Source organism: Schistocerca gregaria, chromosome 2 (assembly GCF_023897955.1).
Source record: "Schistocerca gregaria isolate iqSchGreg1 chromosome 2, iqSchGreg1.2, whole genome shotgun sequence".
NCBI classification, from domain to species: domain Eukaryota; kingdom Metazoa; phylum Arthropoda; class Insecta; order Orthoptera; family Acrididae; genus Schistocerca; species Schistocerca gregaria.
In genome coordinates this window covers 737,117,444-737,145,435 of record NC_064921.1, presented here as the reverse complement: position 1 = coordinate 737,145,435, position 27,992 = coordinate 737,117,444, and the positions used below count along the sequence as shown (strand labels likewise).

The 27,992-nt window shown below is 41.7% G+C and overlaps 1 long non-coding RNA gene and 1 other non-coding gene across 3 annotated transcripts; one reads left to right on the top strand and one right to left on the bottom strand.

Annotated features, from left to right (window-relative positions):
- Positions 1-1,021: 1,021 nt before the first annotated feature.
- On the bottom strand, positions 1,022-27,078 carry LOC126336419 (uncharacterized). Of its 2 annotated transcripts, none has more exons than XR_007564958.1 (3): positions 26,964-27,078; positions 12,792-12,992; positions 1,022-1,050 (listed from the first exon to the last, which is right to left on the bottom strand). It is a non-coding gene; the product is annotated as an uncharacterized LOC126336419 (long non-coding RNA). The 2 variants fall into 2 exon arrangements; XR_007564959.1 differs by having other exon boundaries at positions 12,792-12,906.
- On the top strand, positions 24,649-24,721 carry Trnaa-agc (transfer RNA alanine (anticodon AGC)). The gene has a single exon. It is a non-coding gene; the product is annotated as a tRNA-Ala (tRNA).
- Positions 27,079-27,992: the final 914 nt, after the last annotated feature.

Sequence of the window (27,992 nt, the reverse complement as noted above, 5' to 3'; positions counted from 1 at the left end):
ACAGGTTCCATCCATATCATTTACAACTATTCAACACCTTCGAGCAGGAGCAGGATGATAGACGATTGGAATTTTATCACTGAATACTTATAACACTTAACTCTCATCAATGGTCTGAAGATAACCCACATGCCTTTGTGGAGACATTTTCAAGTATCCTTCTCTGTAAATGTGTGGTGTGTTTTGATAGACAATCAGTTGTTTGAGCGTGTTGTGTTACCGCATCGTCTTACAGGACCCCATTATCAACACTTTTTTGAAAATGAGCTTCCAGCATTATTGGGAGAGATTCCTTTGGCTACAAGAATATGTTCATCAGTGTAACGGGGCTTTTACACATTGTATTCGTCGGATGACATCATCTAACCGTAACATTCCCTGGAAGATGGATCGGTAGATATGGGCACGTTTTTTGCCCATCCACGTCCCCGAACCTTAATCCTTTGGATCTTTGCCTGCGGGTATGGTTGAAAGGCGAAGTCTACAAAGAAACAGTAACCACAAGAGTCGATTTGACCATACGGATTATGAGTAGTGCAGACCTTATAAAAGAACGCAAAGACGACCTCACAATAGCTGCACGTGGTGTTATCAAGCGAAGTCATAAGTGCATTGAAGGTGGCAGTGGAATTTTTGAAACTCAGCTGTAAACGTCCTCATTTGCCTGTGCTTTAAGTTTGTTTGGGTTACATACTAACAGCTGTAACTCCATACTTAAAATTGGGATTTTTATTGCCTTCCTAAAATATTTACTGTTCCTCCTGTAACACTCTGTATAACGCTTCCGCAGCTGTCTCGAATTTGCATGTGGCCTCCTCCTTGTGAATCCAAATGGGGTGGACTTCAGCAGCTCACCCAGTGTTGTCTTGAGTCGGGTTCGGTTAGCTTCGGACTTCCGGCCTAGGACGTTCACCACCATCGTCAGTCTTCTGTCAATGTCGACACGCACTGAACATCAGCGGAACGGAGCGAAAGGCAACGTCACCATAGAACGGAGATATGTTCACACTACTTCTGTCAACACGTCTCTTCGCTTAGCCCAGTAGCGAACTGTAAAAGTGAGGTTATGAGAAACCATTCGTGATTCAAAAAGCCGAAATATAGTATCATAATCAAGGAACTAGCAGAGCTACAGTGTATCACTGGCCAAAGCACAATTCGTAACGAATATTCTTGACAAAGATTGTACAGTAAATTTTCACACTGCTGAGAATTTAAAGAATAGAAAGAGCGGCATCTAAACATTCAGACCACTGACATACATTTCCCCGAGGAAATGTAGAAACACAAACAATATTAACATTCAATGCATAGAGACTTTCGATCTAACCCACTGTGTTCTGTTTTGTTTCTAACTACCATTAAGTGCCAAGAAACTAATTTTTCTTCTTCGATAGAGCTCACTTTTTCTTTCTTCAAAAACTTCAGTGAAAGAAAATTGTTTCATTACTTTGCGTTCTCATTTATTACCACTGTAGTCTTTTTTGTCTAGTTATTGTAAAACATAAATCACTTTTCCATTTAAGATACATCCGAAGACAAAAAAAGACAAAGGAAGCATCCGAATGGGAAGGAAATCGGTAGGTGTGATGTACATACGCAGTCAAACAAATGATTACAATTTCAGGAAAACTGGATGACTTACTCAGCAGGAAGAGCTTTAAAAAGTGGCTCTAAGCACTATGGGACTTAACGTCTGAGGTCTTCAGTCCCCTAGAACTTTGAACTACTTAATCCTGACTAACATAAGGACATCACACACATCCATGCCCAAGGCAGGATTCGAACCTGCGACCGTAGCGGTCACGCGGTTCCAGATTGAAGCGCCTAGAACCGCTCGGCCACTCCGGCCGGCTGCAGAGCTTTACAAATTGATGAGAAATTTTGTTGGGAGTTCACTTTATGCTTTAAACAAAATTTAGTTTGTCGCGATATTTCGCGCCTGTATTCGTTTTTACTTAAGTTTTTGTGTTCCAAGCCCATTTTTCTCAGCGTCCTGTGTGCTTCACAACACCTCATCAATATATGATTAACGAGTTGGTGTGGCGATGATTAAAACAAAGGCGTTTTTCGTTGTGGGAGAACCTTTTCACAAACTTTCGATCACTAACTTTCTCCTTCGAATGCGAAAATGTTTCGGTGACGCCTACCTATGAGAGAGAGAGAGAAAAGCTCGCACGGAAAGATTTAAGTGTGTTTTTCTCGCGCGCTGTTCGAGAGTAGAACGATAGAGAAATTGCTTGAGGTGGTTTGGTGAACCCTCTGCCAGGCACTTAATTCTGAATTTCAGAGTAGTCATGTAGATGTAGATGTAGATATCTCAGGGTGGGCGTGGATGAGAAATCCAAATTTCATGCCCACTTTAAGCACAATACTCAACAGGTTTGTTAATTGAACAAAATTTTTAACATTGCACAAAGATTCGGTGTACCTCTCTTTTTAAAATTCCTATCGTGATGCCATACGAGCGACCACCGTGTGTTATGGTGCGACTGTATGGACGCATGGGCTGTGGCTGGTGGCTGAGAAACTGGTGTGAGTGCAGTGTGCAGTTCTACTGCTTTGCTGCTTTGGTCGAGTGCATTTGGTACAACATCAACAGGAGTTGTGCAAGTGCTTTTTTGGTCATACTTTTTGATCTGCGTTTCAGAGAAAGAGATGCTATCTATAGATAAAGAAACCAAACCAAATAAAGTACATGAGATACTTGATATTCGTGAAGGTAATCGCTTCTCAATCAGAGAACGTATAACGGATTTTTGGGAAGGGATGTTACGCTGTTCTGCCACGGGAATGAGGACATACTGCTTCTTCCCAGCCGTCGGGAAGACGTTAGAAGTGGGTCACGATCTACCAGCTGCTGGTCTTGTGTACTGTCTGACTGATAATGGTTCATTCCCGGAATAGCTGTATAGAATCCAGAGAAAAGAACAGCCCAGTCATATTTCGGGAACCATAGGTGACCACATCTCACTTGGATGTCCTTGTTGACAGAGTGGAGTCAGAAACTTCAGGGCAGTGCTCATTGAGCTACAGTTTGGCTTCTTGAATAAAACAGCTTCAGTCTTCTCACAGGCAGCCTAAAGTGAGAAAGCAGAGCAACTACTTCGTATCCAGGGAAACATGTGACGTGTCGTGCAGGAGGGAACGGCACGATACCAGGGCAGGAATAAAGGGAAATAAATCTAGTGAACCGTCAGCTTGTCTTCGGTCCCGAAGCAGAGTTGTTCCGGATACCAAGTATAGTTCGAAAGAGAGATTGGAGCTTCATAGGACAGAATCCACTCCACCATCGAACTAGATTTCAAATCCACGAGCTCCTAATGGTAGTGCGATGAAGAAACTGGACATGGAGTACCTTAACCACTTAGACTTCTTAAGGTTACACAAAAAGTCTCATGTACACATTGTTATGGCAGGCTAAGTAACTTATATTGAATGCTGCACCACACATCAAAGCGACAGAGATACATCAAGTCTCTAAACAGCTGTCGGAACATGCTACCGATGGGTCAGTTCCTTGATGATAGAAATCCGCTTCTTGGTCGCGGAGCCATTCGAGAACCGTTGTGTGAACGTACTCTCGTTGGAAAATCTCTTTCCGCCCAGGTGTTGTTTGAGCTTTCCGATTGGAAATCGCGTGTTGCGCCATCTGGACCCCATGGCGGAGTAGCGCCATCCACATCTTTGCTGCCTTGGTCACATTGTGGCGTCATTTCAGTATGGCTGGAAACGACATTGCATATGGTCCACATACAGCCAGAATTTCACGATGAATCTACTCTCAGACAGTGTCACTCTTGTTGCGCGTTGGTCTTAGCTTGGGACGACATCTGTAACATACTTTCTGGAATCCCTACGTATTTGTCGTCTTCTCTACGTATGTCTGTAATAATGTCAAATTCTTTTCTTTCTTCCTCCTTTCTATTCTTCTTTCCATTCTCTCAAAATTTTTTGTTATTAGTTCTCTTTTTTAATACTATTATTAGATTTTTGTAATATTATTTGGAGGAGAGCTTTATTCGATAAATTAGTAACAGATGCCTTGTAGCTAGTTCTGAGAAGAAATAAATACAGATGAATACATACTGCCGAAGCGATCGTTCTCCGCAGGTAACGAGGCCACTAGTGTGTTATAGGTATTCTAAGAAGTAGCGATAAAAAAGTATGAGTTTTTTGTATAACTTAATTGTAATTTTAAGAAACGGTCTTCCTGGCGATGGATGATCAACAAAGATAGATAAATTTCGAAAGAAGTCTTTATGGAAGTACGCTCTAGGAATTTCAACAGATTTCTCCATGATGCAGAGAGCAACTCTCCTATGTGTGTCACTGGAGTTTGTCGAGAGTTTTCGTAGAACTCATGCGCATGCCGGTGTGCACGACTGACCCCGTCGGAAGTTCGAGTCCTCCCTCGGGCGTGTGTGTGTGTGTATGTGTGTGTGTATGTGTGTGTGTATGTGTGTGTGTATGTGTGTGTGTATGTGTGTGTGTATGTGTGTGTGTATGTGTGTGTGTGTGTGTGTATGTGTGTGTGTGTGTGTATGTGTGTGTGTATGTGTGTGTGTATGTGTGTGTGTGTGTGTGTGTGTGTGTGTATGTGTGTGTGTGTGTGTGTATGTGTGTGTGTGTGTGTGTGTTCTTAGTGTAAGTCAGTTTAATTTAGATTAAGTAGTCCGTAAGCTTAGGGACCGATAACCTCAGCAGTTTGGCCCCATAAGAACTTACCACAAATTTCAAATTTCCATGCGCATGCCAAACGATCCCGTCACGAAACGTGCCGCTCTTCGTTGGATGTTCTTTATCTCATCTATTAATCCATTATGGTAACGGTCCGCCCCAGCTTGATGAGCAGTATAGAAGAGTCGGCCTTTTAAGTATTTTATAAGCCAATTCTTTCGTAGATTAATTACGTTCCGTGAGATTACACCCATGAATATCAGCCGGGCAACTGCTTTTCCTACAACTTGTTTTATGTGCTCATTGCATTTTAGGTCGCTCCGGATGGGTACTACTGCATATCTTTCAGTAGTTACTGTCTCCAGTGATTTATCGCCAGTACCGTGATCGAGCAGTAATGGATTTCTTTATGATTTATGCGACGTACCTTGCATTTAATTTTAGGGTCAATGGTTGACCTTCCCAGGTCGTCTTGTATTCCGCTACTCTTGTGGGGACACTACCTTCCTATAGATAACAGCCTCACGGAGCCTCCAACATTACCCACTAGATCATTAATATAAATTGTAAACTCAAGCTGCCATGTAACACTTCCTTGGGGTAATCCAGAAACTAACTTTACGTCTGTTGATTCTATTCCATCAAGGACAATCTGTTGAGTTATGCAAAGAAGTCTTGAATCCATTTACAAATCTAGCCCGATACTCGGATGAAATGGCTCTGAGCACTATGGGACTCTACTTCTGAGGTCATTAGTCCCCTAGAACTTAGAACTAGTTAAACCTAACTAACCTAAGGACATCACACACATCCATGCCTAAGGCAGAATTCGAACCTGCGACCGTAGCGGTCGCGCGGTTGCAGACTGAAGCGTCTAGAACCGCTCGGCCACTGCAGCCGGCAAAAATCAGTAGAACAAAAACAGTTTACTTGTTATTCAACCGTAAATATGGCAGTGACAGAAGGCTCCATAAATAAGATGCGGATACACCATTGCTCGCTATTTCAACTCCGTGCCAGAGTTAATCAGCCGTAGCGGCTGGCGAGCGACGGCATGCCAGTCTCTCGGAAACAATAACGAGATTTGTTCAGTGGGTAAGTGACCTGGAAAACTTGCTCTGTACCGGGATACGGCAGGACAGCATGAGCGACATACGGTTTTGTGTTATCTTGTTGAAGGTTAACGTCAAGAAGACTTCTAAGACAGGGTGCAGCCAGAGGCCTTAACAAGGCAGAAAATCAGCGGCTGCTGCCCTGTTACAAGCTGTGCCAACACGAGGTAATCATGTTGTGTACCCAATGGCACGCTATACGATCACGTCTAGGGCTAGGTCGAGCGAATGCAATATAGCTATGATCACTCCCGTCGGGACCTTCACATACCGACATGTTCATTGTACTGCTTTACAGAACTGGGACTCGCTTGAAAACATGACGTGGTGTTCCACCACTATCCAGTACGTCGTTAGGCACACCATCTGTAACGTGTCTCTGCTGCCTCTGGAAGCCTCAACAATGGTTTCCCGGCTGACAGTCCGTGGTGTTCTACACATCGTCGCGCCGTCCTTCAGGAGACTTGTCTTGCTGCAAATAAGGCCATTTCCTGGCTCAGGGTATGTGACGTTACCGTTCGATCCTGCAGAACAATGTCTGCCCTCTCGGGTGCTAGTCGCGTGGGGCTCGCTGGGATCCTGCATAGTGTTGTATGTGGCTCTCCTGGGCCCAATGCTTTCGTATTCGCGTGACAGCGTTGAAATCTCCACCGACACGAGTAGCAATACAGCGTAAAGAAAAATCACCAGCATCAGACCTGGTGCGGCGGGTTTCGACACATGCTGAAAAACGTTTCTTCTTTTCTCACAATAGAACCAACATTTACATGCGATTTCTGGAGGAGGAGTGTGCTGGTTAATCTTTCCTTATACACTACTGGCCATTAAAATTGCTACACCAAGAAGAAATGCAGATGATAAACTGGTATTCATTGCACTTATATATTTTACTAGAACTGATATGTGATTACATTTTCACGCAATTTGAGAAATCAGTACCCAGAACAATGGCCTTGATACGCCTGAGCATTGAATCAAACAGAGCTTGGATGGCGTGTACAGGTACAGCTGCACATGCAGCTTCAACACAGTACCACGGTTCATCAAGAGTAGTGGCTGGCGTATTGTGACGAGCCAGTTGCTCGGCCACCATTGACCAGATGTTTTCAATTGGTGAGAGATCTGGACAATGTGCTGGTCACAGCAGCAGTCTAACATTTTCTGTATCCAGAAAGGCCCGTACAGGACCTGCAACTTGCGGTCGTGCATTATCCTGCTGAAATGTAGGGTTTCGCAGGGATCGAATGAAGGGTAGAGCCACGGATCGTAACACACCTGAAATGTAACTTCCACTGTTCAAAGTGCCGTCAATGCGAACAAGAGATGACCGAGACGTGTAACCAATGGCACCCCATACCATCACGCTGTGTGATACGCCAGTATGGCGATGACGAATACACGCTTCCAATGTGCGTTCACCGCGATGTCACCAAACACGTATGCGACCATCATGATGCTGTAAACAAAACCTGGATTCATCCGAAAAAATGCTTTGCCATTCGTGCACCCAGGTTCGTCGTTGAGTACATCAAGGCAGCCGCTCCTGTCTGTGATGCAGCGTCAAGGGTAACCACAGCCATGGTCTCCGAGCTGGTAGTCCATGCTGCTGCAAACGTCGTCTAACTGTTCGTGCAAATGGTTGTCATCTTGCAAAACGTCCCCATCTGTTGACTCAGGCATCGAGACGTGGCTGCACGATCAGTTACAGCCATGCGGATAAGATGCCTGCTAGTGATACGAGGCCGTTGGGATCCAGCACAGCGTCCCGTACTACCCTCCTGAACCCACCGATTCCATATTCTGCCAACATTCATTGGATCTCGCCCAACGCGAGCAGCAATGTCGCGACACGATAAACCGCAATCGCGATAGGCTACAATCCGACCTTTATCAAAGTCGGAAACGCGATGGTACGCACTTCTCCTTACACGAGGCATCACAACAACGTTTCACCAGGCAACGCCGGTCAACTGCTGTTTGGTATGAGAAATCTATTGGAAACTTTCCTCATGTGAGCACGTTGTACTAGTAGCCACCGGCGCCAACCTTGTGTGAATGCTCTAAAAAGCTAATAATTTGCGTATCACAGCATCTTCTTCCTGTCGGTTAAATTTCGCGTGTGTTGCACGTCAACTTCGTGGTGTAGCAAATTTAATGGATAATAGTGCATATAGAGCGAGGTAGGTGCCACTCTTAGCTACTTTGTGTGGCAGCGCTGAAATGCTTATCGTTTGCTTACCTAAATATCCAGTACTCTTCGTGCCAGTTTGACGTTTGTTGCATGCCGTCCTCATACTGTTTCAGTTTCAATGTCTAAGAGTGTAGCCAGAACTGTAACCCAACCGTAGCTGAGCGCGTTAAAGCGCTGCCCCCGATCGAATCCATCTCGCGGATTACCGACGAGGCTGGTGAACCGGCTAGCCTGAATGCGCTTTTTAAGCGCTTTCCCACGGCTACCCAAGTAACTAACGAACTGATTCCTCCGTCTCGTCTTAGATATACGCTATACAAACATGTAGGAAATGTTCTGACACATGAACATAGATTTACTGTAGACGAAGGCTGGTGGGGTATACAGATTCTGTCCCGCGCGGGAATAGTGACATCTGCCACTAACGACCACTAACATTGTCTTAACACATACAACAGTGGCGACCCAGTAGAAGAAACGGAAAAAGCAAAATAAGTAGAGGAGTAGTGTAATTAGAATCGCAAAGAAGCTCTCACTGCAACCATACGTCGATAAAGCATTTACATTTTATAAGAATGTATTGCTAAGTGCAATAAATGGCCTACTCCGTATTACAGCTTTTAAGACACTGTACTCTCATTCGGGAGGACTAAGATTCTGTTCCCGATAAAATCATGTGTTCAGTGATTTCCTAAATCACTCAAGGCAAATTCCAGGATAGCTCATTTGAGATCTCGTGCTCCATCTCTTATGACCTCGTCATCAGTGGGGCCTTAAAACCTTATTTTCCGTTTTCCGCATGATAAGCAACAGTGATATATGTGTGTCAAGCTTGAAATGTTGTAAATGATATGCAACAAGAATAAACAGTGAAGGTGACTCCCTTTTACATGTTGCTTTAAGTATGATGCACTTTTGAGGCCAGCCAACGAGGACACATTCCCGTGCACCGAAAAGCTGTGAAACAACATCTTAGCTGCAACTTTTTTTCCGGTGAATGGAAAAGGTTGGAGGACGAGTGTTTAACACGACGCTGACAGGGAGGTGATTATGTAGAAGAGAAGGAGTGAGCATTTCAAGATAAGATACGACCTACATTCCCGGCTTTCTGTACGTCGGCTTAAAGAGATCCGAAATTTTGCGACTTCATTTTGATATCCGTGATATCCAGCCTACACAAAAAAAGGTCCTAGCCGATCTACGCTTACACTCATCTCCCATTATCTCACTGTGTGATGTTCCGGAGTTGCAAAAGTTGACCCTACTCTCTGCTTCTTAAATGTTCTGTGGCATGATCCCCATCTGGCATCAGAAGTTATTTTCTCCCAGGTGAGTATCCTCCAGTTAATAGCCTGACCATTAGAGGCGCACTGATGAATGAGGAAAACATGTGTTCCTCGGATTGAGTAATGACCTCAGTATTTCCTTTTCTTAAGGTGGGGAGCATTTCCTCCTCTAAGGGCCTTTCTGAATTATTCACAGTACAGAGATCTGCCACTCCACGAAAAAACGTTAACAAAGGACTTTAGTTCCCTGTAAGAAGAAACTCAAGCATGTCTCGAGCATCGTTCTCGATTTTGGCATATGGTGTACAGCCTTATGAAAGTGTTTTTGAAAGGAATGGTTGCCACCAACACCAAGTTTTAAGTCCCGTTGCCTTCTAAACACAGACGAACGGCTTTTACCACACTCAACAGGAATGAAGGGGCACAAACAGAGGTATCACATAGACTTTACTCGATGACAGAGTAAAATCGTATTGGTCATTTACGAATTATTTATAGCATGAATACCACACAAACACAAATAACTCCCTTCCAAAACGGCACACAGGGTTCACTGTAAGGCTGAAGAAACAACACAGGAACAGACAAAATACTACGACGCAGGTTCACAACGCTGTCTATCCTGATATATCGATCAGCTTTCACACAAGTAGTGTCAGTCGGACCAAAAGGTGCCGTCTGGGCCGGTAGGAGTTGCCGTGCGGTTCTAGGCGCTTCAGTCTGGAACCGCGCGACCGCTACGATCGCACGTTAGGATCCTGCCTCGGACGTGGATGTGTGTGCTGTCCTTAGGTTAGTTAGGTTTAAGTAGTTTTAAGTTCTAGGGGACTGATGACCTCAGATGTTAAGTCCCATAGTGCTCAGAGCCATTTGAACCATTTTTGGTGCTCGTCTAGCTTACTGCTCAGCGCGCTAGCTTCCGAGACAGATTTGAGACAGACCCAGTCCCGGGCCCAGGTCGAGTCTGCGCGGCGTTGATCTCTTTTACCAGGCAACCTGCGAACTTTTCTGGGATGATTGCCACGCTCGTATACGCAAATTTTCGGCTGGCCCCAGCCTTCGTCTTAGAAAATATGATAGCACACAGAACAAAGGTTAGCACGATTCACAGACAGATCAGACCCACCGACTTCCCTCTTCTAGGTTAGTAACCTTGACGACTGTAATGACAGAAAGAGAAAGTTTTATTCGCTAGATAAACCATGGACATTAAGCTAATACCTCAGCCCAGAGGAAAGCTAATGATAAGCCTATTGGACGCGTCAGGGATCCTGAGGTGAAGTTTGTGAACGCATAACAACATGCCGTGATCAATGTCTGAGCTGTGTGTGGCTGTTAATTCTTCATGGATCAGCCTGATCCCCGAATGTCCATTACATTATGGAGTGTTCCCTAGAACTATAAACAGTCGTGATCTGGGCCAAACGGGTTATTAACGCCCTTCTTTTGTTTACTGTCAGTAACCACGGATTATTTCCAACCAATAGACCAAAACGTGATACAGTTTCGAATCAAATACACAAATAAATGAAATTAATACTAGACCTACCTGAAAGAGATCTAACACTCCAAGAAAATCTTGACGGTCCACAAATGGCAAAGACGAGTGTAAGAAAACGATTATTTTGTTTATTTCTGTTGTATACGAGTATATACTGCGATCACTTGCATAGTTTTTCATGCGTCTTTTGTGGACTTTAATGCTTCGTTTCTTGCAAGAGTTATTGCTGGCATTTTAAATTAAAAAAACTATGCTGGCCTTTTATGCTGTGACGAACTTGTTCTAGACCAGAGGTTGCCAAACGTTCTTTTCTCGTAGACCACTTTCAAAGTTTCTGTTTTCGGTAGACCCGCTGCTGCTGCATTCATACAATATTCCAAAAACTCCTAAAAAATGTGATGGTCGAGTCCCAATCCTAAATTCGGAGTGGTAAAAATAAAAGTAATAATAGCACATTTTCTTGTGTCCTATTTATTAAAATGATACTTATGATTATATACTTAATATGATTAAAAATAAACTGATAAAATACTAACCAACAATTTACAAAACAACAATCAGCTCTAAAATGCAAATAAACAATTTTTTTAAAAATTGTCATAGTTTTAATGAGACGGATGTACTTGATGAATTGACAGCAAATTACCAATATTTGGCTTCAGTTTTGTAAGGAATAACCCCAAATCTCCCCCTTCTGTAATTTTCAATCTGCCTCTTTTTTTGTTAATAGGTGGTAACGACACAAACTTTTTTCGACAAGATATGACGAGGGGGACGCTATCAAAAATATTTCATCAAATCGATTTATGATCCATGGTGGTATTTTCATCGTCAGAATATCTTCAAATCTATTTCTGAAGTCATCAAGCAAGGTAATTAAATGTTGAGCGTAATGTCTGAATATCCTCATCAAGACATTCCGCCTGTGACAAATTTGGAAACTGGGAGAATTCGCGATGACTAATATTTTGCTTCATAAACTTCGATTTATCAAGAAAAGCCGAAATTACACCCTTTGTCTTTATTAAATTTAGTCTGTCCCCTTGTAACTGCAAGTTACTGTCATTAAATTTGTTGAACGAATCTGTCAAGTACATAATGTCTACTTTAAATTTGATAAAATTTTCTTTTAAATCATGATCTTTAGTTTCCAGAAGTTCTATAACTGACTCGAAAAGTGAGTAAAATCTTGATAAACACACACCTTTCGACAACCAACGTATTTCAGTATGTAAGAGCAAACGTTGGAAATCATTTTTATCGCATAATAGTGCAAATAAGCGGGTATTCAACGCATTGCTTCTTAGTTTGTTAACTGCGTTAATCACAAATTGAAGCGATTGGTGCAATTTATCACTTAAATTTTTCGCTACAAGTTTTTGTCGGTGGGTAACAGTGAATCGCAGTTAGTGCTGGTATTCTTTTAAAATGGCTCATAAACCGGCGATATCGCCCGAACATGGCAGGAACTCCATATGCTACCACCGAAATGATGTTTGTCATTGGAATCGATTTTTCCTTAAAAAATCATTCAGGACATTAAATATTGATTCGCCTTTGGCATCCGTTTCCATGTTTTCGCGAATAGCAGCTCTTCTCGGATTTCTTTGTCCATAAGAAATCGAACATATGCCAATAATAATGCTTCATTATCAGGTCAAGTCGACTCGTCCAGTTGAATAGAGAAATGAGTGATCTGCAGATAATTACATAAGAAGCTTTCAATATCAGAGCTTATTTCATCAATACGTCTTTGTACAGTGTTGTTACTTAAAGGAATTCTTTTGAGTAGTCAAATGAAGGTTTGTGCAGAACAGTTTCTAAAACCTCTTCAATAGCGGGTAAAATTATCTGTTCTCCGATGGTGTGCGGTTTTCCAAATTTCGCTATAAGCAATGAGATATTGTGAGATACCCGCAAGCCATCATCATTACTTTGAGATGTTGAAGTGAACATAGTGTCCACAGGGGGTCGGGTTTGATATTTTTCCTTCAATGTTTGAAAGTATTTCAAATCTTTACCTATTTCATCGGGATGACACCTTCTTAGATGATCTTCGAGCTTCGATGGTTTCATAGTCATTGCTCAAAACTTTTTTTGCATAAAAGACGTAAGGGCATCGTTTGTCTGCCTTTGCTGGAAGAAAACCAAATTTCAAATAATCAATACTGTATTGTCGACATTTATTATTAGATTCAGCCATTTTTCGTATCAGTTGTTACCTGTAAAGAGAAAAGTTTGTTTTAGGAATCATGAGGCGATTTTAACAGGCTATGGGTATTTTAACAGAATAGAATAAAATTAATTATTGCAGTGAAAAAACCAAAATTCCAGTAGAAAAACTGTTTTTAATTATGAAAGCAAACTGCTAAGACCCATTGGTTAATCGTCGAACCTTTAGCAGCCACGAGATTAAATAACCGGTTTTTAGTTAATGATTAAAGAAAATATATTCCTAATTCACAAGACCAATGACTCGTTTCTTAAGCATGAATTCTCTTTAGTAGTGGACTGTGTTATTATTTAGTTGTACTGCAGTCAACGTCTTATTGATTAGTACTGATTCTTATCGTTAATACAAACAATAAGTCTGAGAAGCTTGAAAAACTATTTATTATAGATTTAATATATCGCTAACAAATGGGCAGGTACTTACTTTTTCGGCACTGGCAACCACTGACATCGAGTCACTCACACTTCTATTCTCAAAACTCCGTTTTGTCCTTTGCATTCGTATTTATATCTGAAGCTTGCAGACACAACACAAGTCGTATTTGATCCCTTTGCACGTTTAAGCAAGTAGTCCGATTGAGCAGACGCGCGGGCGGCACTTTGCAAGTCTCTACATGCGTTATACTAAATATCGAATATGCTTGTTTTTTTACAAGTAGCAGTCGCCGACTTTCTTAAAATACACTAGTTACTCAAAAAATTAAGAGGGTTACAAATTTTCGTCGACCCCCACTTGCGACTTGTGAATCCCCATTTTTTTCATGTCTACGTGGACCCCCGTCTGGTCTCCCGTGGACCCCTGGGGATCCACCTGAACCAGTTTGGGAAACACGGTTCTAGACACATGTTCGTCTAAAAGTCAGTCCTAAAACCGATCCATGACTGACTCAGTATCTTCTATCCTTCTACGAGGGTGAGTCAAATGAAAACCTTACACTTGTAATAACAAATCGAAATTTCTCGCCGTTATCCTGTAAGTTGGTAAGCGTGCTACAAACAGCGTGCAGAATGGATTGTAGATGGCACCATAGTGCAGATGCACACATACCGTTGCAGTATCAGTATAAAGATGGCCGCCCACTTGCGACTTGCACCAGGGAAGAACGGCGTTCTGTTATTCTGTTATTGCGTAGTGAAGGTGTGAAACCTATTGAAATTCATCGACGAATGAAGGTTCAGTTGTCACAGCAGCAAGTCTACGAATGGAGTAGGAAGTTCGCAAATGGTGTGACTTCAGTGGAAGATGCTCCTCGTCCAGGTCAGACACAACGAGTTGTAACTCCACAGAACATTGCAGCAGTTGAGGCCATAGTGTAGGAAAACCGCCGAGTGACAATGACATTGCAGCATGTTTACAGATTAGTCATGGGTCGGGACACCACATTGTGCATGATGTGCTCCAGTTTCACAAAGTGTCTGCAACATGGATGCCACGGCGGCTGACTCCTGAAATGAGGAAACGATGTGTTGATGCTTGTGAAGAACTTCTTCGGCACTTTGAACGAGAAGGTGAAGGCTCGTTGCAAGAATCGTTACTGGGGACGAAACCTGGGTTCACTTCCACCAACCGGAAATGATGAAAGCGAGCAAGGAATGGCGCCATTTCCCATCACCAAAACCAAAGAAGTTTCGAACAGAACCATCAACAGTGAAGGTTATGCCGACTCTTTTGGAGTCATTTTGGAGCATTACATGCCTAGAGGGACCACTGTCACCAGGGCATCATACACAGATCTCTTAAAGAAATCACCCGCAGCCGGCAATCAAACCAAAGCGACGTGGTTTGCTGTCAGCAGGTGTCCTTTTGCAACATGACAATGCAAGGCCCCACACTGCCCGTACAACAGTTGCAACAACCACAGACTTGCATTTTGAGTGCCTTCCTCATCCACCGTACTCACCAGACCTTGCCCCCAAGTGATCTCCATATGTTTGAACCACTCAAAGACGCAATGGGACGAAAGAAGTTGCGTTCTGATGAAGAGGTACGCCATGCGATGCATGAATGGTTGCGAAGACTACCAAAAGAATTTTTTTCTAAAGGAATTTATGCACTTTGTAAAAGCTGTAGGACGTGCATTGAGCGTGGGGGAGGTTATGTTGTAAACTGATGCAGCTTTGTACCGCTTCTGCACAAAAGTAGTATTTAAAAAAGTATTTAAGATTTCCATTTGACTCACCCTCGTACATCTATATCTACATACACCGTACGGTGGAGGGTATGGTGTATCACTGCTAGTCATTTCCTTTCCTATTCCACTCGCAAACATAGCAACGGAAAAACGACTATCTATAAGGCCCTATACAAGCCCTAATTTCTCCCATCTTATCTCCGTGGTCCTTACGCGAAACTTACGTTGATGGCAGGCGAATCGTTCTGTAGTTAGCTTCAAACGCCGTTTTTCTAAAGTCTCTCAGTGGTGTTCCTTGAAAGGAACGTTGCCTTCCCTTCAGGGATTCTCATTTGAGTTCGCTAAGCTCGTCATAGGTTGTGTTCGAAAAATGAACGGCATAGAGACAGAAGTGATGAGACTTTCTGCAGGACCTTCTCTAGATTGTCGCACAGATGAGAAAATGGTAGATACCGAAATAGATGACAGATGGATAGAGAAACAATTAAAATCGCTCAAAAGAGGAAAGGCCGCTGGACCTGATGGGATACCTGTTCGATTTTACACAGAGTACGCGAAGGAACTTGCGCGCCCACACAGAAGCATACCGACAATCCTTTCCACGTACAATACGAGACTGGAATAGAATGGAGAACCGATAGAGGTACTCAGGGTACCCTCCGCCACACACCGTCAGGTGGCTTGCGGAGTATGGATGTAGATGTTGATCTAATATAATTTGCGAAAATTTGTATCTTCATGATGAGACTCTGTATTATTTTTGTACAGAAACGACTCAGAAACAAGTCACAAAGGAACGAAGTATAATAAATAAAATAAAAACAACGTGTGCATATGGATTTTCTGTTTCCAATGCAAACAGTAACAAGCATAAAATTTTTTAAACTGCTTATCTGGAAGGAAATAACCACAAAGCTGTACAAAAAGCAGATTCCATACTGAAATTAGTTGGAATAATCCTAAGGAAACGTAATGTACCCACAAAACCAGTACTGTTAGTCTGTATGGGACCATTACCAGGTAGGATTTATAAGAGAAGATAGAAAAGACCAATAACAGCTCAGTGCATTGTTTTCTCACAATTATCAATGACATTGCGGCCTGAGTGGTCATGTCTAGGTACTCTTGCAAGATGAGAGAAATGTTTTCCCATAGGTATGGTCCTGACTTGCCTAGTGGCAAGTGATTATGACATTCGTAGTCTACCACCCACCGCCACCTTGCGTCAGATGTGACCTTGGAGTGCACACTGATGGTGTTGAGCTGAAGGAACAAGATTCGCAGGATTCTGCGGGCTGACAACTGTTGTCACGATCCCAGGCGCAGAAAGCTGAAACATCCACTTCCTGACTTTTCTGTCATCGAGCTAATCTGTCTGTCATGCCTATGAGATTTTTCAGATATTCATTGTCATTCCTCCCAGCAGACGGGACAGTTCTTTGAAGCAACAATGACGTCACAGATAATTCTGCCCAAGTAACGGCTTTGCCACGAGTTTTGAAGGTATTCCTCCAGTCATTATGGCGGCATTTCTACATCTACATCTATTATATCTACATACATACTCCGCAATCCACCATACGGTGCATGGCGGAGCGTACCTCGTACCACAACTATCATCTCTCCCTGTTCCACTCCCAGAGGGAAAAATGACTGCCTATATGCCTCTTTACGACCCCTAATCTCTTATCTTTGTGGTCTTTCCGCGAAATGTAAGTTGGCGGCAGTAAAATTGTACTGCAGTCTGCTTCAAATGCTGGTTCTCTAAATTTCCTTAGTAGCGATTCACGAAAAGAACGCCTCCTTTCCTATAGAGACTCCCACCCGAGTCCCTGAAGCATATTCCATAATACTCATGATGATCAAACCTCTGAATTGCTTCTATGTCCGACCTCAATCCTACCTGATAGGGATCCCAAACACTCGAGCAATACTCAAGATAGGTCATATTAGTGCTTTATAAGCCGTCTCCTTTACAGATGAAACACATCTTCCAAAAATTCTACCAATACCACTGAACCGAAGACGACTATCTGCCTTCCCCACAACTGCCATTACATGCTTGTCCCACTTCATATCGCTCTGCAATGTTACGCCCAAATATTTAATCGACGTCACTGTGTTACGCGCTACACTACTAATGGAGTACTCAAACATTACAGGATTGTTTTCCTATTTATCTGCATTAATTTACATTTACCTATATTTAGAGTTAGCTGCCATTCTTTACACCAGTCACAAATCCTGTCCAAGTCCTCTTGTATCCTCCTACAGTCACTCAACGACACCTTCCCGTACACCACAGCATCATCAGCAAACAGCCGCACATTGCTATCAGCTCTATCCAAAAGATCATTTATGTAGGTAGAAAACAACAGCGGACCTACCACACTTCCCTGGGGCATTCCATATGATACCCTCACCTCCTATGAACACTCACCATCGAGGACAACGTACTGGGTTCTATTACTTAAGAAGTCTTCGAGCCACCCACATACTTGGGAACCAATCCCATATGCTCGTACCTTAGGAGTCTTCAGTGGGGCACCGAGTCAAACGCTTTCCGAAGTCAAGGAATATGGCATCCGTCTGATACCCTTCATCTATGGTTCGCAAGATATCATGTGAAAAAAGGGCGAGTTGCGTTTCGCAGGAGCGATGCTCTCTAAAGCCGTGCTGATGCATGGACAGCAACTTCTCCTGTTTAAACACCGAAAACAAAATGAGAGACGGCGGTAGTAAGAACGTAAGCTCCATTCCACTTACATGCGGAGCGCTGTCACACATTTAACGTTGACAGAACAGCTGAGTGCGTGGTTCCTGGAAGGAATGATCATCAGTAGCAAAAGAACCTCATAGTAATGGGAGTCGTCCAGTAGGTTAAACACGACGGTTCTTCAAAAATAACTACTTGAGAACAAAGCCGGACGAAACCAGGGCGTAGGCACAAAACTTATTAAACATATGAAAAAAGTTACCGATTTTGGAAAATTCGAAACGGATTAAACTATATTTCTCCCTAGACTTCAGAAACAAGTTTCTGTCTACCTCCACACACTGCTCGTACCAGCTTTCAGACAATGCCACTGCAGTAGGAGACTTAATCTTCGCAAACAGATATGCATTAAGGTATTTTGTAAATGCACGTTCAGGAAATGAAATGATCGTATGACGTTGATCCCGGGAGGCCCCACCCGGGGAAATTCGTTTGCCACATTGTCTTAAGTTGACGCCAAATTGGGCGACTTGCGTCTCAATGACGAAGAGATGATAACTAAACACCCATTCCCCAAGCTCTGAAAATCTCAAGCTCGGTCTCGCTATATGGAGTCAGACACACTGACAGCTGAACTTAAGTGGCGGAGTATAAGTACTTGTACTGGATCGTTTAATATAGCAGATACTCATCATTTTGGAAAATGAAAGGAAAGAGTTAAAAACCTTAGGAATATGATGTCACAGCTTAATTTAGTACGCATGAACTATTTACTATTAAGAGGCAAAGAAGCTCTAATGTTGAAAAATTTGGATGAAATTAGAAGAAAAACTGGTGATTTAATCGTAATGTCTATCAGAATTTTTCCGCCATTGAATTAGTTACCAGCCATCTAAAACCACGTCAGTGAAGAAATCTATAGAAAAAAGTGAATTGGCTTCCTGCTAGAAGTTTCGAGTCCAGTACATATTATCGGAAATCGTGTTATGGCGTATTCTTTTGCTCCTTGGTAGAACAATTTTATATTTAAAACTGGACACCTGTTGCTAGTAATAAGCATTGTAGGAACGAACGGGAAATAGTTTGCTTTTTATCATCAGGAATCATTTGTTCAGTATCTGCTTCTACATAATTTCATTATGATCGAAAAACGAGGTTCAGGCTGTATATATATATAGATCTAAACTAATTATTCACAGCGTACAGCAAAGGTCATCCCTTTCCAGGAAGTGCTCATTTACTATAATTTTCCTCTCCATTTCCTCCCTTTGCCCGGAGAAAACTTAGTGAACACGCCATTGGCCATGACCAGTGCCAGAGCCAGTGTTACCAGATGAAAGTCTCGAAATCAGGAGACAGAAGGTCGAAAAAGCACGCGATAGCGATAGATGCTAGGCAGCCTACTGTCCATGGTTGTACTCCACAGTTAAACATTAATAAACGTAATATATGTACAAAATTCGCACTAACTAGGAAAGCACTTTCACAAACAATGTACAATGAAATATCTTTAAGCAGACCCCTTGAATTTGTGAGCAAGGAGTTGTTTGGAGGGCTGGTCCTCTTAAAAGGTGTTCAAGGTAATTGTGATGCTGAACATATCATTTAAACACAATGACAACCTGCTAGAATGAAAAACAAGCTCTTATAATGTATTAATTACTGTAGCAATAATCCAGCACATAGGTAATCGTTTATATAGTAAAAAACGCCGAAATTGGCATCTCCACACAATTTTCCTTACGTTTGTTTACAATCACTTTCTCATATTCCCTTTCTAACTCACAGAAATACTACGTAAGGCATCGCTTAATGGTTTACCTCTAAAAGAATTGCGTCATCTTCACTATCACTGTTTTGGTTACCACTAGGCAGAGTATCTGGGTTCATTTCCGCAACAACTTAATTATCATCACTGCTGAAGGATTCACAGGCGACTAAAGATATTTATTGATTCATCGCCATCTTCTTCTCCAGCATCCACATTTTGTGAAGGTTGAAATCAGAATTAATGAAGCATTTTATAATTGTTTCGTTTTTCGTTTAATTCCACAGACTTTTAATCCAGCTAACAGCATCACCTGCGCTCACAGAATTGGTTATGCCATACACCGATGTGGCGTTGTCCATTATCGCAACTAGGGAACGCAGAAGGTTCTTTCAGTTATTTAATTTAAAAGACCTGATCACTCCTTGGTGAAGAGGCCGAACACACGACATTCTGTCGTCAGGAAAAATATTTACTTCCACATCCCAGGGAAGCGCCCTGGGACCTCTACTGTTCCTGATCTATATAAATGACCTGGGTGACAATCTGAGCAGTTCTCTTAGACTGTTCGCAGATGATGCTGTAATTTACCGTCTAGTACGGTCATCCGAAGACCAGTATCAGCTGCAAAGCGATTTAGAAAAGATTGCTGTATGGTGTGTCAGGTGGCAGTTGACGCTAAATAACGAAAAGTGTGAGATGATCCACATGAGTTCCAAAAGAAATCCGTTGGAATTCGATTACTCGATAAATAGTACAATTCTCAAGGCTGTCAATTCAACTAAGTACCTGGGTGTTAAAATTACGAACAACTTCAGTTGGAAGGACCACATAGATAATATTGTCGGGAAGGCGAGCCAAAGGTTGCGTTTCATTGGCAGGACACTTAGAAGATGCAACAAGTCCACTAAAGAGACAGCTTACACTACACTCGTTCGTCCTCTATTAGAATATTGCTGCGCGGTGTGGGATCCTTACCAGGTGGGATTGACGGAGGACATCCAAAGGGTGCAAAAAAGGGTAGCTCGTTTTGTATTATCGCGTTATAGGGGAGAGAGTGTGGCAGATATGATACACGAGTTGGGATGGAAGTCATTACAGCATAGACTTTTTCGTGGCGGCGAGACCTTTTTACGAAATTTCAGTCACCAACTTTCTATTCCGAATGCGAAAGTATTTTGTTGAGCCCAACCTACATAGGTAGGAATGATCATCAAAATAAAATAAGAGAAATCAGAGCTCGAACAAAAAGGTTTAGGTGTTCGTTTTTCCCGCTCGCTGTTTGGGAGTGGAATAGTAGAGAGATAGTATGATTGTGGTTCGATGAACCCTCTGCCAAGCACTTAAATGTGAATTGCAGAGTAGTCGTGTAGATGTAGATCTGAACTTTTCGCTGAAATGACATGGTGCATTATTTACGAAAAGTAGGATTTTACGTTTCTGGATGCTCATTTTGGAATTTAAATTTTTCAGCCAAGAACGACAAACGTCACATGACATCCATGTATATTTATTTGCACGCCAAGAGCAATAAAAAAGGATATGTCATTGTTTTTGGAGCACCGTGGACTATTTGCTGTATCACTAGTGGTTCTTTTTCACCTCCGAGGTTAGGAAAAAGACCGATCGACCATCTTTGTTTTGCCATTTTGCCGCCTTTGATCACCCTTCACAGTTACTGTTTTGTCTGGAATAGCTTTAAAAACAGACCTGTTTCATCCATGTTGTAAATGTCGTTATCACAGTAAGTACACTAAGTCTCGACTTCCAGTTGGATACAACACCTTGATTAACTTCGGCACTTTCTCCATAGACTGTTCGGAAAACAATACTGCGTCGAACACGAATTCGGTCTAGCCAACCATTGCTTGGATAGAAACGAGAAATTCCTAGAAAAGAAGTAAATTTAAGAACTTTTTCTTGTAGCACCGGTCCACTAATACGCAATCTTTTGCATGTGCTGCATTAAACCACTGTAAAACTTCTTTGAATTTTTGTTCGTGCTTTCTTCCCATTTAACCTACCTGCAGCGATTTGCAAGTATATTCTGTATTTGTCTTTTTCCACAGTTAAACTCACTCGCTAATAGACGCTGAGATTTTCCTTTCTCACTCTGTCTCTAAAGACAGAAATTCGCTATTCTAGTGAAAGAACAGCAATTTTCTTTTATTTGAAGTAGCCACGACTGTTAAATACATAAGAAAAATCATTTGCTATTAGAAGTACAAATGACAATGAAATTTTTGAGATTGTCACTTTGTTGACTTGAAACCTTGCCGTAATACAATATTGTAATATTGTAATATCCTCTTCTATGATTCTTTTGTAGGCGTTTTAAAGGGAGGACATTGTTAGTGAAACAATGGTCGGAGGTCGGGAAAAGGGGTGGCCATCTTAAAGGAGATAGATGCATTGGTCTAATGGAAGTTTATTTCAGTTCCTCTAGCCGTTTAGAGATGGGTCGGCTTAAAGGGGTGGTCTAGAGAGGTTTCGCTTCATCTGAAATTATCGCACTTTTTAGTACATTGTGGCCAAAATTTAAATTTAGCTTCACTTCCAACTCAGTTTTTTAGAGTTCTCAGTGTTCTTTTCCCCGAGCTGTGGGTACACTGATTTCCCCGTTTAATTTCCATGGAAAAAAATTTCAAACTTCGGAACTCTAACTGTAGGGCTACAAATATACAACACGCACAACCATAGGCGTTGTGAGGCAGCTTATATTAAGCGGTGAAATGCAGTAAACCAGTTATTGCTAGCAGTAGGCACCGCAATAACAGAAGGCAGTTGACACCACGTGACATCACCATCGCCGTTACTCTTTAATCCCTTGATACCGTAACTCTGCAAGCATGTCAGCCATTGTTACTCACGTTTCTCGCAAAATTTTAGCTACGGAAATACGGATACCATGAGAGCAGCCTTACTTTCTTGGAATAAATAACGAAGGGACTACTGCAGGCTTATTGTGACTCCACTATATGGAAATAAATGACAGACGCTTTATTTTCAACTTTAACTTATGAATCATTACACTACATCTGTTTACCTTCTCGCACTAGGGCATAGGGTGGGTTATCGTTGCCGAGGCACTATAAACCGAGGTTTTAAATAACATCCATGGGAGGAATAAACAGACTCAGAACTTGGAGCTGATAATAGTCCGTGGTGTGAGGAATTCACAGAAGGATGTTCAAAAGTTAATTACAGTATGTATCTCAAGAAATAGAGTTAATGAACTGGTGTACCAACAGTGGCCAAAATGAAAAATACTTGGAAGGAATAGGTACGAATGTTATTAAATAAGCAGGTGATTTGCCGTTTGTTTATTTGCTTTTTAGCAGTAGGGGGTAGATTTTTTTAAAAGCTGGAAATCTCCTGCAAAAGCAGTAAATCTGACAACAGTGTGTAGAGCATACGTTTATTTCCACGAGGGTTCAACTTGGTTGAACAGTATAGCTGCCTCTAGTCACAACGACTAACAACGCCACTAACATTATTAATCAGTCACAGAAGGCTCATTCTAAAGTTTTTTTTATTTACTACAAGATCTAGATGACAGACTGTAAAAACACAGCTTATTCAGAAAACCTGTAAAAAGGTAAAAGCACACTATAAAATTCATGATGTATTATTTTATTCAAGAAACATTAAGCAAAACAAGTGGTGTATGTATTCCTGACTCTTATAAACAGGCTTTAGTATGGCACACACACTTTTCTTTGTGGGGCCACTATGGAAAAGATAAATGCCTAAGAAAACTTAACAGGTGTTGTTACTTTCCAAACATTCGTAGGTACATACACAACCACTTAAAAACTTGTTAATTTGGCAGAAAGATAAGCCAGCAAGCACATTGAGTTATATCCAATCATCGAAACAAATACAGAGAATTATTATGAGCCAATATCACGGATCGAGTCCCAGCTGGAGGCGACTGTACAAACTAAAGCATTTTCCTATATTTCCATTGTTTGATGACATACGGAGTTAAACTCTGAGGAAACGAAAAGTTGGCAAAGAAAAGAATGTGGCCCAAAAACATTTACTAAGAATAATGAGTAGTTGTAGAAAACCTTTCTGGAAATAATTCTCACTACTATTTCCCAATATATTCGCATTTGTGTTTGAATAGGAAAAATACTGAATTGTACAAAGTAAACAATGAATGTCATGAGTACAACACTAGGAGGAAGCATGATTTCCACAGTGCTTATAAAACTGTGTCGACTGTGCAGAAGCGCGTGCTGCACACCGGTAAGGAAGTTCATAATGCTTTCCGTTCAGAAATTGAATGCAACTTTTGACACCAAGTTCGCGTTTAATGAGGCCCTCTGGCGAGGTAGTTTTACGGTTTGGAAGAGTTTCTAAATCTAAAACGCAATGATAAACACTCTAAAACTACAAAATCTACTTGTAGTGTAATATAAGATAGTACAGATGTAAGGATACAGATCGGGTGGGTTTCCAGATCACGAACATTGACATTCCTATGCTATAAAATCTATATACGATGTAATACACTGGGAATTTAAGACTGAAAAAGTAGCATACTCACGTAGAACCAACATACAGTACATAGTTTTTTTTGTTACAGGTGTCCTCTATTTCATTTGCTGTTACGTTATATATTGTGTAATTTGGAGCTTACCACATGTGCATAATATTTTTCTCTCTTTTCTAACATTGCTGCCAATCTAACTGTGTTTAAAACAATAACATATTGACAAAAAAAACAAGGGTAAAATTGACATACACTGTACCCATGTGAGCTTATCGCAGTTAGACCGATGAAATAAGAAACAAATATATAAAAGTTCCCCTATAGCTGTACGAGACATGCGCTGAGCGGAAGCCGTTATTTCAAGGGCGCCACTGGGCCGCTTTCTCCCGAAGGACGCATCTAATGCTGAGTGTGGAGCAAGTCTGCGAACAAATCGCGTCTGCTCGTGAGTGTGCCACTGATTTTAAATACCTACAATCTCACTAAGATTGGCTATTATGTAATGAGATTTGTACACTAGGCATTCAACGGGGGCGTAGCTCAGATGGTAGAGCGCTCGCTTAGCATGCGAGAGGTACCGGGATCGATACCCGGCGCCTCCAATTATTTTAACCTATCCCTTTCCCCCGTGAGGGCCACACCTCAACGTTAACAACTTCGGGATGTTCATAAAGAAGGCACTTGTTGATTTGTATGACAGGAGTACAATAAAATATTAGAAAGATAATACGAACTCAGTAGTGGCGTATTGGAAGATGATTACTCATCACTATTTTCAGTAGCAGATGATGAACTAAACTTGCAGTGAAATTTTACGTAAACCTGGATTTAGGGAGCTATGAAAAAATTCCACATACCAACATAAGCCCGCAAAGAAGACCCAACGACACGAAGTAGCAGATCTAAACAGAAAGAGATCACGCAATGCTTTGTACCACCTGAAATCTGAAAAGACAAAAGTGATATCTTTGCTTAGACGCCTTGGAATAACAGTTTTGCTCTAAATCGTATACAGTCTTTATTGTTGTGAGCAAATCAATTCTGTTGACATGAACGAAACCTAAATCATTTTGGGAGAAGTAGTGCGAGGATTTTCTGTCTGTAGCCAGACTCGTCATCTGATACATGTAAAGATTTCGGAGAAAACTGTAACGTAATTCCTTGGTATTTGTCTCTCCAAGTCCCGCTATAGTAAACGAGTGGACAAGGATTCGTGGTCTGTAGTGGGCTAAAACGATCTCTTCATGTAGCGAATGTAGTGAATCGAATGCGTGACCTCGGCGCACCTGGAGCAAGAAACTTAATGTGATGAATACTTACTTGCTAAGCTGTATCCTGCACCAAATGATAAAGGTGATCTTCTGGTGCGGTGTGTGTGGGAGAACTGCAGAGTGATCTGTTGAGCAAGTTTGAGGAAATATACTTCTAGCAGAACAGCAATGGATGCGGAAAGAGAATCTTCGTGTTATATAAACGAAATTAAAATAGTAAAAAAAGATGAAGAAACAAGATTGCGAAAGAAAACGTTACAGAGTACATAAATACTTTTCGACCAATATCGAGTGTAACAAGAGAGGCGATTAATGGGAAAGTGTGTCTTTTTTACTTGCCATGTATAGCATGGCACTAATGTACAAACTGAGGAGGAACTGGCCTCAGGATTGATCCACGAGAGAGTCTACTATTTACTATGAATGACTTCCTAGACTTTTGTCCACTGAAGTAGCTAGGATGATTGCAGGTACTAGTAGATGGGAACAATTGCAGGAGGGTGTCCACAACGAGGAAATCAAAGAAAAACTGGGAATGAACTCTATAGATGTAGCAGTCTGGGCGAACAGGCTTAGATGGTGGGGTCACGTTACACGCATGGGAGAAGCAAGGTTACCCAAGAGACTCATGGGTTCAGCAGTAGAGGGTAGGAGGAGTCGGAGCAGACCAAGGAGAAGGTACCTGGGTTCGGTTAAGAATGATTTTGAAGTAATAGGTTTAACATCAGAGAAGGCACCAATGTTAGCACTGAATAGGGGAACATGGAATTTTATAAGGGGGCTATGCTCCAGTTGAACGCTGAAAGGCATAAACAGTCTTAAATGATGATGATGATGATGATGTATTCTACAACACCTAATAAAATGAGAGGATCTGAGGTAGTGTGGTGTCAAAAGTTCAAAGTTTCTGTGGCTGCAATGAAGTGCCTTGAAGTTCCACTGCAACGCTAACTTCCCTGGCTAGCTGAAAATTGCATGTAAAAGTAAGAAAGTGCCTCCTTAGCTGCAACTAGTGTTTACACTGTCTGGAACATATCGAAAGCGAAACATTGTTTGAGAACATAGATCTGAACTGAATAAACATAACGATTTGCAAAAAGATCAGAGGAGTGAAAGACAAGTTCATAAGAAACCCAAATTATATAAATACTGAATATTCATCTCGTTCAGAAAATGAATACAAAGCCTTCTCTTTCACACACAAATGCCTTTCAGTGGACTACCTGATTCTGCATGATCATACATATACAAAATACAAGGAAAAAAAAAAATCACCGTATTTTCGTATTAACGTCTATGATGTTATTTAATGAGTGGAAAAACAATGAGAGAATCAACTTGCAAACCCGAATAATTAATTAGAAACTGAATATTGACTCCCATGCGTTCTATAGAAACTGTGAATTAAAATAAAGTAATACTATTGTCCGTGTTGAATACGATTGCAAAGTATCCGTTGGAAATCGCAAGCGAGTAACTATTTACCATTAAGACAGGATGATGTCGCTTCAGCCTACCCATTTCTTTATCACAAGACAAAGCATCTACTCTAAACACTTCGGCACATCCTTACCGCACCAAACGGAAGAACAGTGTGTGTCGCTTTTGTCCACTGAGCGTGTGGCCCTCGCTAACCGACTCCGCCTGCCATGCGTTTCTTCGGCGTATCTCAGAGTTCAGGCGACTTGTTTATGACATGCTTTGCAGTTCCCATCCAAAGATAAACTACTCTGGTCGATGGGTAAGTGACTAAGGTTCTTTGAGACAGAAGAATGTTCATAGATGCACGCGGAATACGTACCACGAAAGATGTCTTAACAGCAGACGACTTTCAACACGGGGGCGTGTCAGCTTCACTGAAAGCGGCAGCATATAGACGTGTAGCTGCATACTACGTGGCGGAGGTACCTGACGATCGCGTTACCTGACGATTGCTGAATCAAGAAAGTAACTCACGCCTCACAAATGGTAAACGTGCCGGTCTGCTGTATACTAGAGCCTCTTAATACTTCTCTGGATGTGCAAACTCTCAGTAACAGAAATTAGGCAACACGGCGGCTAACACCAGGTCCCTTGAGATATGCACAGACTACATGACGCTGACATAACGTTCTGGCTGCTTCACAAAATTGACGAAAGTCAGAGAAAGTAATTCTGCTGAATCCTCTTTAAACACTCGATGCCGACAAGAAAACAGCATTCCACTGTTGTTGCCGCTATTTTGTACTGTAATACTAAACGTCGTTCGTGGAAAAAGAGGAAAAATCTAGATAATATTTTCAATTGAATTCTCAGAGAATTGTACATATCTGTTAGACTGCCATGACCTACCTGGTTTTAATCACCAACTACCTCCCATCAAAGGTATCCTTTTGGTCATGTTGCCTCCCTTCACATTAAGGAACCTATCCAATGGCCACCACCGTGATGGTCATAATTAATAACTACAAATCCACTTACATAAAAATTAAATCCAAGAATACTGGGTGGTTACAATTAAACTGACAGTTTTCTGAGAACTGCAGTGTGGGTTGTATACATCGCCGGACGTTGAAATATCGTAGCTATTATCATTAACGGGCGTGCTCGCAGAGTATGCTGA